The sequence below is a fragment of the Ochotona curzoniae genome, unplaced genomic scaffold (assembly GCF_017591425.1).
Source record: "Ochotona curzoniae isolate NIBS_2020 unplaced genomic scaffold, NIBS_Ocur_1.0 patch426, whole genome shotgun sequence".
NCBI lineage: Eukaryota > Metazoa > Chordata > Mammalia > Lagomorpha > Ochotonidae > Ochotona > Ochotona curzoniae.
This window is the reverse complement of record NW_024467002.1, coordinates 988,150-999,738: the sequence shown is the minus strand read 5'-3', so window position 1 is coordinate 999,738 and position 11,589 is coordinate 988,150. Positions and strand designations below refer to the sequence as shown.

The 11,589-nt window shown below is 51.3% G+C and overlaps 1 pseudogene; it reads left to right on the top strand.

The window, feature by feature from the left end:
• Nucleotides 1–9,316: 9,316 nt before the first annotated feature.
• Nucleotides 9,317–10,802, top strand: LOC121167789 (annotated as a pseudogene).
• Nucleotides 10,803–11,589: the final 787 nt, after the last annotated feature.

Genomic DNA, 11,589 nt, shown 5'->3' with positions numbered 1-11,589 from the left:
AAGGACTTCTGTGGCATAGCAGGTAAAGCGACCACGTGCAGCATTGGCACCCTGTGCTAGAGCCTGTTTGTACTCCCAGCGGTTCACTGCTGACCGAGCTGCTGACTTGCCTAGGAAAAGCAGTCAGAGACGGCCAAGGGCTTGGGCTCCTGCCCCGCGTGTGGGAGACCCGTCTGGAACTCCTGGCTGTTCGCACTGGCCTGGCCTACCTCTGGCTGTTTTAACCCTGTGGGGAATGAATCAGTGAGTGGCTTTTTGTTTGTTGTTGTTCTTCTTTTTTTGTTGTTTGTTTGTAGAAGGCAGAGTTTATGGAAAGGGGATGGGGAGAACTTCTGTGTGCTGATTTACTCCCTAGATGGCGGTAACAAGCAGAGCTGGGCTTGTGGGAAGCAGGAGTTTCATCTTGGGTTCCCATGGGGGTGAAAGGGCCTTGGCTGTCCTCTGCTGCTTCCCGGAGGACTTGAGGTGCCCGTGTGGGGTGCTGGCGTTGCAGGTGTCAGCTGAATGGCTACCATTCGATGCTAGCCCTGTGGCTGGTTCTTTTCTAACCAAATAAAATCACGCGTAGGTAAGAAGCAGTGTTCACATTTTTATGGAAAAATTTATTTGCTTTTTAGACTAGGTCAGAGCGTTACTGGGACATAATTCACGTACTGTGTAATTTACCTTTTTAAAAGGGTTCAGTGGTTTTGGTGTTTCACCAGGTTGCTTGGCCATCACTGCAATCACTTTTAGCACTTGTTTTTAACCCTCCAAAACCTAATTCTGGGCTCATTAGCAGTTGCTTCCCGCATGCCCCACCCCAGGTCCCTCCTCCACCCAGTGCCGGGCACCCGCCAATCAGCCTTCTGACTCGATAAGCTTGCCTGTTCTGGACATCGGTATAAATGGGACCGCACAGAATGTGCTGCTGCTCTTGGACTTACTATGATGTTTTTAGGATTTTATCCATACTGCGTGCAGGTACATCTTTCCTTTTTACTGTCCAGTGACGCTGTCCTGCGTAAGTCCATGTATATACCACGCTTATCTGGCCGTCAGTGACTCACATGTGGCTAATTTCCACCTTGGGGATGTATGAATAAGGCTGTTATGAACCCTGATTTAATGGGGTTTTTTGTGTAGACATGTTTTTATTGCCCTTGAGCACCTAGGAGAAGAATGGCCGTGGGAAGTCATAGCTCTGAATGAATTGCCTGCTTGTTTTCCAAAGGGACTGCGCCATTTTCCGTTCCCGCCAGCAGCGGGTGAGGGTTCCAACTTCTCCACGTTGTGGACGGCAGTTGCGGTCTGCCGAGAGCACACGCAGGTGCTGTGAGCCTGCCGGTTAGCACGGGCTGCTCCCGCCTGGCTGCCGCGTGCGTTACCGGGGCCCCTCGAGGCTGTGTCCGGCACACACTGCAGCACTGGGAGGTGGCCACACCGACTCCAGCCGCCCTGTGGCTGCTGCTGCTTCTGTCTGGCTTCGTCAGGTGCCCCATGAAGACAGCCACAAGAGGACAGCAAGTTAGTGTGCAACAGAGAGCAAATGCCTGCCACGGGCTGTAAGCATGGCAGTCAAGGGGAGCTGGAGGTGAGAAGATCCGGAATTGTCCATAGTTTTAACTGTAAGTGTTTTCCCGAGTTCTCCAAGTTGTCCAATCAGCATCATGGAACATGACGTGGAGGCTGCATTTGTTGTTCGTTGTTTTAGACGTCATCCTGGGCTTACAACGGGCACCTAACTAGGGAGTGTGTTACAAAGCTACACCCTGACTGGTGGGATGTGACACTGAGCCAAGATAGGAAGTGTCTGAACTGAATTACAGGATAAGAGGAAGCTTCAGCCTGATGCTCAGAAGGACCCCTGTGCGTTCCCGTCAGAAGTGTCGTTGAGTTAATAATAACAATAAGAAAATTCTAAAATTATCAGTAGACATTTAGAAAGTGTTGTGAGAGTAAAACAGTTTTGTGTGAGAAAATGCTGTTGCAGTTGATACAGCAGTCACATACTTCCGGGGTGGGTGGTGGCAGCTGCGTGTCCTGCATTCCCTCCAGCTGTGCAGCGGGGTTCCAGTTGGTCCAAATCCTGCTAACACTTGCTACTCCTCTTATTGGTAACTGTCATCCTCCTGCGTGTGAAGTGTGTCTCACTGTCGGATTGATTTACATTTCCCTGGTGGATAGTGGATAATGGGCATCTCTTAAATGGATCCTTAAGTAGTCTGGTTTTTTTGTAGTGCTACTGTAATTCAGATTGCTAATTTTATTTTTTGGCTCCTTCATTGCCGGATATGAAACTGAAATGGATTTTTATATTGGTCTGATAGCCTACAGCCGTGCTGTGTGTGTGTGCTGGCTGCTGTAATTTCTTGTGCATTCCTCGGGATTCTCCTTGCGACAGTTCCGTCATCCGTGGACAGGTGGCCTTCCTCCATGCTCTGCGGTCTCCGTGTTTGCTTTTCGTGCCTGACCGGCAGTGAAGACCTCCCAGTCGTCTTGGATAGCAGTGGGGAGAGCAGGCGGCCTTCCTTCTGCTGTGTGAGACAGCTGTTGAGTTGTTTCATCTCATCTGTTCCCTTTTCTACTCAGCACGTTCCCTGGCCCTTTTCCGTAGATGACCTTTGTCAGACCGAGGAAGTTGCCTTCGGTTCCTCGTTCGTTGGTCATGTGCGAGTGTAGAAGATTTTATCTGCGGACTCCACAGCACTGTTTAGCAAGAATTTCAATGGTCTGAGTCCATGTTAAAAGTATTGGCAGACAGGGCCTGGCATAATGGCTCAGTGCCTAACCCGCCAGGACCCCATATAGGTGGTGGTTCATGTCCTGGCTGTTCCACCTCCCATCCAGCTCCCTGCTTGTGGCCTGGGAAAGCATCAGAGGATGGCTCAAAGCCTTGGGATTCTGTAACCTCATGGGAGATCCAGAAGAAGCTCCTGGTTCCTGGCTTCAGATTGGCTCAGCTCTGGCTGTTTTGGCCACTTGGGGAGTGAACCAGCAGACAGAAGACCTTTCTCTCTGTGTCTCCTTTTCTCTCTCTGTAAATCTGCCTTTCCAATAGACAAACCTTTTTTTAAAAGGAAAAAAAGAAGTACTGGCAGCCATTTGGGACTTTTTTAGTTCTTAAGCCACAGTCATTGAGAGAAAGAAAGATTGGTGCCCATATTAGCAAATGGTGCCTCTGCCTCCAGTTTTGTCTCCGCCTGGAATACTGCATCTGCAGCCTGCCCACCTCTCCCTGCCTGGGTCTCCATGATGGCAGGGGTCTGCATCTCTGCTGTGTACCCCAGGGCCCCGAGGAGTACCTGGTTTAAGGCAGATGCTTCGTGAGTATGTGTGCAATGAATACATTGTAAAACTAAGACACACTCCTGGCATCTTCAAAATATAAAAAAAAAATGCACGACAAATACCTCGTGCCTCTTCTATGCCAGGGATTGGGAAAATGCAGGTGTTCTGGATGGGGCAGTCTCTCAGGGTGGGCTTTTTCCTGGTCCTTTGCTCCGCCCTGGAAGAATTCAGAGTGGAGGCATAAAGGTATCCAGGAAACCAGGATTTGTTTAAAGCAAAGACATGCACACACAAGAGCTAAGTCAAAGCAGTTCAGGGGAGCAGGAGAATGAAAGACAAGCCAAGACACCAGAGGACCCTCTCTGCAGGGTTTGCCTTGCAGACTCGCAAGAGGAATGAGAGGTTGTGTCTTGGGCCAGGGGGTGTTTCATTGAATGTTCACAGGAAGGAGTGTGCAGGTGAGACCTGAGACCCTCCCATTTCTGTGCCTTTAGAAAGTTAAAAACTGTCACGGTCTGGGGTGCATGCTAAGAGTGGGAATGCTGGCCGTGGTCCTCTTTCTGAAATTCCAGGAAAGAGACCCATCTTGCAACCATATTGGATCTTCCCAGCTGGCTCTAGTGCCAAGGTTGTGACACAGTGGGACTTGCAGCTCCCAGGGCACAAGAACGAGGGAAAGGCAAGGAGTGGGGCCTTCTGGTGCACAGGAAGCTAGTGTTGTGTGGTGCAGACAAAGCTGTCAGGTGAGCTGGGCTGTCCTGTGGGCTCCAACCACAGCTGCTGTCACCCGGTGTGCCTCACCAGAGTGTCCAACTCGAGCTGTCCAGAGCTGGCCTGTGCTGCTGTGTGCGCTGGGGAAGGCGCAGTTAACCACGGGCAGGCTGGAGTTCCTTTCTGCAACCTACCTGCACATAGCCGTGCTGTTATCTGTACTTAACAGGTGAAGAAGGAAGTGTGAATAGGTCAGTGCCAGGTCAGAGGTGCCATCGCTCTGGGATGCTCACTGCAGTGACTGCAATGATGCATGCTTCTTGGAACAGTGGTCAGGCATCAAAGCTCTAATTCATGAGCGTGCTAAGCCTGTGCCTACAATGCCAGCATCCCACATGGTCACCAGTTCAAGTCCCAATGGCTCCATTTCCCATCCAGCTCTCTGCTCATGGCCCAAGAAGTGGTGAATGGCTCATATGCTTGGGCCCTGGCACCCGCGTGGGAGATCTGGAAGAAGCTCTTGGCTCCTCCTGCCTTTGGACCAGCCCAGCCACAGCCGCTGTGGCCATTTGGGCAGTGAACTAGTGAATGGAAGATCTCGCTGTCTGTAGCTCTGCCTTTCCAATAGATGAATAAATAAATTGGGGGGGGGGGAATCTAATTTGTGTACAATGTGGAATTAGAAGAAGACTTCTCTGTTGATCAGAAGCAAGGGGGGCAGGTAGGATCCATTGTTCTGCATCTTTAAGGTCAGACGTTGAACAGATGGTTCTACTGTCCACACTACACTGGACTTCACCGCCGTCCGACACTGCTGTGATAATCCTTCAAGTTCTTTCCTCACACACCCATCACTAGCACACTCCCATGCTTTCCTTTCCTTTTTTTTTTTTTTTGTGTGTGGCCTTTTCTGAAGTATAAATTACTTTGTACAACTTTCTTATTTACATGGAGATTGTAGTTTAAACTCTGTTTTTTTTCTTCTTTTATTATTATATTTTTGACAATCTTTACATAGTTAATTGGGGTAAAAAGGTTCAAGGGCTATAGGAAAGTGGGTAAGACTATTATTTCCATATTGTTTCCTTCATGTTTAAAGGGGGTATTAAGGGAGAAGGCCCACCCAATTTCCTACCCTCCCCAGGTCCTGGATGCAGGGTATGCTCCGAGGATCTTGCTCAAGTGGTTTTGATGGTTCAACAGTTATGAATCGCTGCCAATCTTGCCACTCCAAGCACTATGAGGTCTTTGAAGAATCCACTGATTGACATAATCCATCATAGAGTCTCCGTTTGCCCCGTATTTCGCTGCCAAGGTATAGCTGAGATGGTTGGTTGACCTGTTCTGTCTTCTGTCTTTTCTTGGTTAGGGTTCTGAGTTCAGCATTTCAATTGGGGAAATCTCCAAAGAAACTTTGTCTGAGGTGTTCTCAGACCAGATTCTTGAATGTACTAGCAGGTACAGGGCCCGGCACAGTCCACAGCCCCGATCAGCTGGTGGTTGCGATCGCTGGGTTGGTTCTGTTTTCAGCCCCGACTTCCACTGGAACCAATGGGTGTTGCAGTCCAGCCTGGTTCTGCCCAGCACACACTCAGCCCTCACATAAACCAGTGTGGGCTGCAGCCTAGTCAGAGCAACCCGCAATACCCCCAACCAGGCCCACCCCCTACCCTGGTTTGCCAGTATATGTAGCAGTAGTCCAGTCTGTCCCACACTCCATTCAACCCCAGCCCCTGTCTTGGTTTTCATGCCCTCCCGTGGAAGTGGTAATAAGAGGGAGGAGCCCACTATTTCCTTCCCAGGCCTCTCCCATGCTTTTCATTTGTAACATTTTTATTATCTGGTCTTGAGATTATATTTCTCACACTGAACAGTTAATTTTATAATCTGACCTTTTTTTTTTAAAGATTTATTTATTTTCATTGGAAAGTCAGATACACAGAGAGGAGGATAGATAGAGAGGTAGATCTTCTGTCTGTTGGTTCACTCCCCAAGTGGCCATAATAGCCAGAACCAATCCGATCCGAAGCCAGGATCCTGGAGCCTCTTCCAGGTCTCCTACGCGGGTACAGGGTCCCAAAGCTTTGGGCCATCCTCGACTGCTTTCCCAGACCACAAGCAGGGAGCTGGATGGGAAGCGGGGCTGCTGGGGCGTGCGCCAGCACCCGTATAGGATCCCAGGGTGTTCAAGGCGAGGACTTTAGCTGCTAGGCCTTAATGTGACCTTTTGTATTCAAGTGCTTTTTTTCCCCTGAATGTATGAAATGGCTTTGACCTTCACTTTTTTTTTTTTTAAATAGAGATCTTCCATTGCCTAATTCACTTCCTGATCGGTTGGTTGCACCAGTTGGAGTTTAGTCAGGCCGAGAGCCTAGAGCCCCATTCTAGATTTCTCTGTGGAAGTCTCAGGCATCCTGTGTGCTTTCCCAGGCACATTGGCAGGAAGCTGAGCAGAAGCTGAGCAACCAGGGCTGCAGGATGGCCATGGCACAAAGGACAGCTTCACTCCTCAGTGCCATCCTTCACTCTTCTCAGTGTAAACGTACCAGCGCTCTCTCCTGGCCCTCAGACGTTCTGTTTACCTGAGGTGGTGATTCCCAAAGCTACCCCATTTTAAAATCACCATACGGCAGAGCCCAGCCCTGCTCCTGCCATTGTGATCCTCCCCGCTCGACTGATTCATTGGGGGTCAGAGGCAGGAACCTGCCTGCGGACTCACCTGTGCAAAATGCATAGGTGCTCTCATCAGCATGCCCACCTCTGCCACCCCAGCATGCCCACCTCTGCCACCCCAGCATGCCCACCTCTGCCACCCCAGCATGCCCACCTCTGCCACCTAGCATGCCCACCTCTGCCACCCCAGCGTGTCCGCCTCTGCCACCCAGCATGCCCACCTCTGCCACCCCAGTGTGCCTACCTCTGCCACCCCAGCATGCCCACCTCTGCTACCCCAGTGTGCCCGCCTCTGCCACCCCAGCGTGCCTACCTCTGCCACCCAGCATGCCCACCTCTGCCACCCCAGCGTGCCCACCTCTGCCACCTAGCATGCCTACCTCTGCCACCCAGCATGCCCACCTCTGCCACCCCAGCGTGCCCACCTCTGCCACCTAGCATGCCTACCTCTGCCACCCCAGTGTGCCCGCCTCTGCCACCCCAGCGTGCCTGCCTCTGTCACCCCAGTGTGCCCACCTCTGCCACCCCAGCGTGCCTGCCTCTGCCACCCCAGCCTAAGCCACCCAGGGTCTCAGCTGGTTTTGCTACTTGTCCGTCTTTCCTTCAAGCAACCCTATGGTATTTCAATGCACCAATCAGAGAAGAAGAAACCAAAACTGCTTGTAGTGTTTCCTTGTTGTGTGTTGAGCTAACATTACCCGATCACCTGTCAGGTTGTAGGGACACTGCCTTCACTTTGATCAAAAGTCTCACAACTTACTCGTGTGTCAGGGTCAAAATACTTACTTATTATTTAAAAATTGTTTACTTATATTGGAAAGACAGATTTACGGAGAGAAGGAGATACAGAGAGAAAGATCTTCCATCTGCTGGTTCACTCCCCAAGTAGCCTCAAAGGTCAGAGCTGAGCTGATGTGAAACCAGGAGCCAGGAGCTTCCTCTGGGTCTCCCATGTGGGTGCAGGGTCCCAATGCTTTGGGCCGTCCTCCACTGCTTTCCCAGGCCTCAAGCAGGGAGCTGGATGGGAAGGGGAGCAGCTGGGACAAGAACTGGTGCCCTTGCGAGATCCCAGCACTTATAAGGCAAGGATTTAATCACTAGGCTACTGTGGTCAAGTTCAAGATCACAGTGCTTATTACAGGCAAAGCTCGGTGAGTTCTTTCCTCAGCTCAGTGTAAGAATAAAAAGCCAGGAATTGCTTGCAGACAGAGACTAGGTGAATGTGGAAAGAAGGAAGGGGGAAGCACCTGCTGGGAGGGATGTGGGAGACAGGCTGCCTCTTGAAAGCAGAGAGGGAGAGCAGCCGGGGTTCCAGCAAGTGTTCTGGGTTTTCAAAGGACCCCGTGCAAGGAAGCCATTTTCTACTGCTGGTCTCCCAACCAATTGGAAATGATGGGGCAATTCCTGTGTTGCCCATTTGACAGTGAGGTTTCAGAGGGCATGTCTGGGCCAGGCAGGCCAAAGTATCTGCCCATGTGGGAAACCCGGGCTGGGCTAAGTGGCCTAATCTGCCACACCTAAGTGCATGGAAAAGCTTGGGTTGGAGGACATGCCTTGTCGGGTTAGACCTCAGTACCCACCTGCAAATGTCAGAGCACGTAGGCCACCTTAGGCTGGGCTGGAACACGAGAGAACCAGATCTGGGGGCACGTTCTGTAGGGGAACTTTGGGGTCTCCTCTGTGGGACTGCACCTCCTGCTGCTTTGCTCGAGAGCTGGGGGTGGTGATGGGCTGAACTCGGCTGGACCACAGAAGTCACCTGACGGGAACTTACTTGACATTTGCAGGAGCTGGGGCTGGGAGGAGGCCAAGCTGTGCCACTCTGCTGTACCTGTTGGCACATACAGAGGTTAGGATTGAGGGCAGACTATACCAAACAGGGCCACAGTTCCTGATGGCATGCTAGATCCAGGGCTGGGAGCAGGTCTGGTAGGAGTACCTGGGAAACTCCCCTACAAGGCTGCATCTCCTCCTGGGGAGCATAAGACCCTGGGCTGGGGGTTGGCCAAGCCAGGCAAGACTGTAACTCTAACTAGCATTTATGTGAGCAAGTCTGGGGACAGGCTGGCCTGGGCTCTGCTGTCACTCACAAGAACAAGACAGGGTGTGGGCAGTGTCTGACTGAACTAGGCTAAAACACCCTCCAGTGAGAGCTGAGACTGTTGGCAGGTTATGCCAGGCTGGGTTGAAGTACCTACCAGGACATGTAAGATATGGGGCTGTGAGCGGGCCTGGTAGGAGAACTTTGGGGATTCCCCGCTAGGCTGCAGCTCTCCCTGGTGAGTGAGAGAGCTAGGACTGTAGGCAGTCTGGGATGGGCAAGGCTGCAGCACCCATCAGCATCGTATGGGCTGGGTCAGGGGCAGGTAAAACTGGGCTAGGTTCCAGCACCTGCTGATGTGAGAGAGAGCCAGAATGGGTGCAGGACAACTGGGTTAGACTACAGCACCAGCTTGTAAGTGCCAGGACTGGGTACAAGTCATGTCAAGCTGGACCACAGCACCATCTGGCAGGTACAAGATCTGACGCTGGGAGTGGGCCTGGTAGGAGAACTGTGGTCATTCCCCCGCAACTCCCGCTGGTGAGCATGAGAACCAGGTCTGGGGGTGGGATGGCTGGTCAAGGCTGTAGCTCCCGTTGCTATGCACAAGAGCCAGATAAGATGCAGGACCGACTAGGTGAGGCCACAGCATATGCTGGCACATGCGAAAACCAGGGCTGGGGTGAGTCTGATGGGAGTTATTGGGTGTTGTCCCAATTAGGCTGCGGCTTCTGCTGGTGTGTGGACCACGCCTATGGAAGACTAGGCTGGCCTGTCTTCCATAAAACAGAGGCAAACAGAGGCACCTGTCTGTTTGTCTGAGAGATGGGGCTGAGGGCAGAAATGACCAGGCAGTTGCATTCCCAGTATGCATGTTGGTTATTCTAGGAGAGATTTCTTGGAGGACTCCCTATTTGACTGCTGGACGCAGACCATGGCCACAGGGAAAGCCGCTATACATGTAATCTATCAGTGGAATGCCTGGTCAGGTCTGGGGCTCCTCAGCTGCTGATTCCTGTACAGTGGACAGCAGGCCTAGATGCGCTTGGGGGACATGACAGCCAGATCCTTTAAAAGGCCAGAGGGGACATCAGGTGCCTCATCAGAGGATGGAACACAGAACAGCTTGGACAGTTGTCCTGGCCAAGCTTCGCAGCAGGTGTCCGGATCTGGGTATGCACGCTGAGATGGACTTGCTCAGCCAGGAGGCCTGGGATAATTTTCTCCACCCTGATACAGTGAAGCTGATGATGTCTCAGAACTATCAAAACCACTCAAGTGACACCCTTCCCCACATTGCAGTCTCTAAGCACCAACGCCGCCCCCAGGTATTGGTGTAGTGGACAGTAAGGACCAGCCCTTCCCCTGCCCCATGTATTGATGTACTCTCACAGTAAGGACCACCACCCCCTCCCGCGGACAGAGAAAATAAAAAGGAAAAAAAAAAAAACTTAATCCTCCCCCACTCTAATCTGAGGTCTGCACGTATATGTGTGTGTGTATCCCTCTCAAATATGTAAATAATACTAAAATTAAAATGAAAATTTTAAAAAAGTGTGGGTGAGCGAGACGGAGGCTGCTCGGCAACTGGAGCGCAGCGCCGCCCAGGGGAAAGGAGCTTGTGTCTTCAAGCTCGTCCAGCAGCGATTCCGACAGTTAAGTGGACAGAAACTTCAAGAGGAACGAGCAAGTGGCCCAGGAGAACCTGTGGAGAAGCAGAAGGCGGCGAGGCCCCCTGCGTTCTGTCCTGTCTCAGCAGAGCAGCAGCAGCAGAGAGCACAGTGTGCTCAGACTGGGAAAGGAGGAACCTCAGTGTTCGAGACTTTAAGGGGAAAGTTCTGATTGATATTTGAGAATACTAGACTGCAAGACGCTAATGGCTACCGGGAAAGCCGTTATACATGTTGCCTGTCAGTGGAATGCGCGGTCAGGCCTGGGCCGCCTCCGTTGCTGTTGCCTGCGCAGTGGACGGCAGGCCCAGAGGTGTCCACTGGATTCAGACGGTGAAAGGAAACCAGGAAGAAAAGGCGTTTCTTTAAATCCGGAGCAGTGGAGCGAGCTGAGGGCACAGAGCTCCAACACTGACGATGCAGTACGGAAACGGTAAAGTCCGAGCCGTGAGACCAGCGACGTCCTGGTTGCTTGAACGTGCCTTTCTACATCGGCGTTCGTTTTCTCAGCGTTGTTTTCCAAACTATTGTGTATTTGGATTTCAAAACAATTTTTAAGATCCATACTTTTTTATGCACATTACTAAAAATGGTCTGAGTGAAGCTAATTGTCAACTTTATTAAGGATTGCTTCGTGCCCACTTAATGTAAAATAAAATCAAGTAATTACAATCTTAAAAAAAAAAACAAAAGTGTGGTTCCTGGGCCCAGCACGATGGCCTAGTGGTTCAAGTCCTCACTTTGCATCCCATGTGAGCACTGGTTCACATCCCAGCTGCTCCACTTCCCTTCCAGCTCCCTGCTTGTGGCCTGGGAGAGCAGTTGAGGACGGCCCAAAGCCTTAGGACCCTGTACCCGTGTGGGAAAGCCAGCAGAAACTCCTGGCTCCTGGCTTCAAATCAGCTCAGCTTTGACTGTTGCGGCCACTGGAGGAGTGAACCAGCAAAAGGAAGATCTTTCTGTATCTCCTTCTCTCTGTGTGTCTTGTCTGCCTTTCCAATAAAAATACTAAATAAATATTTTTTCTTTTTTTTTTTAAATGTGGTTCTCTGGCTCCCTGGTGAGGAACAAAAGGTGGCTGCCAACAAATGGAAAGTTGCACTTCTCGTTGAGGTGTCAGACTTCTCAGGGTTTAAACGCCTCCCTGCTTGCTGATACAGCAACGGGACATGCAAGCATGGAGCAGTGAGGTGGTGGCCCTGGGACAATGGTCGCGGACTTGGC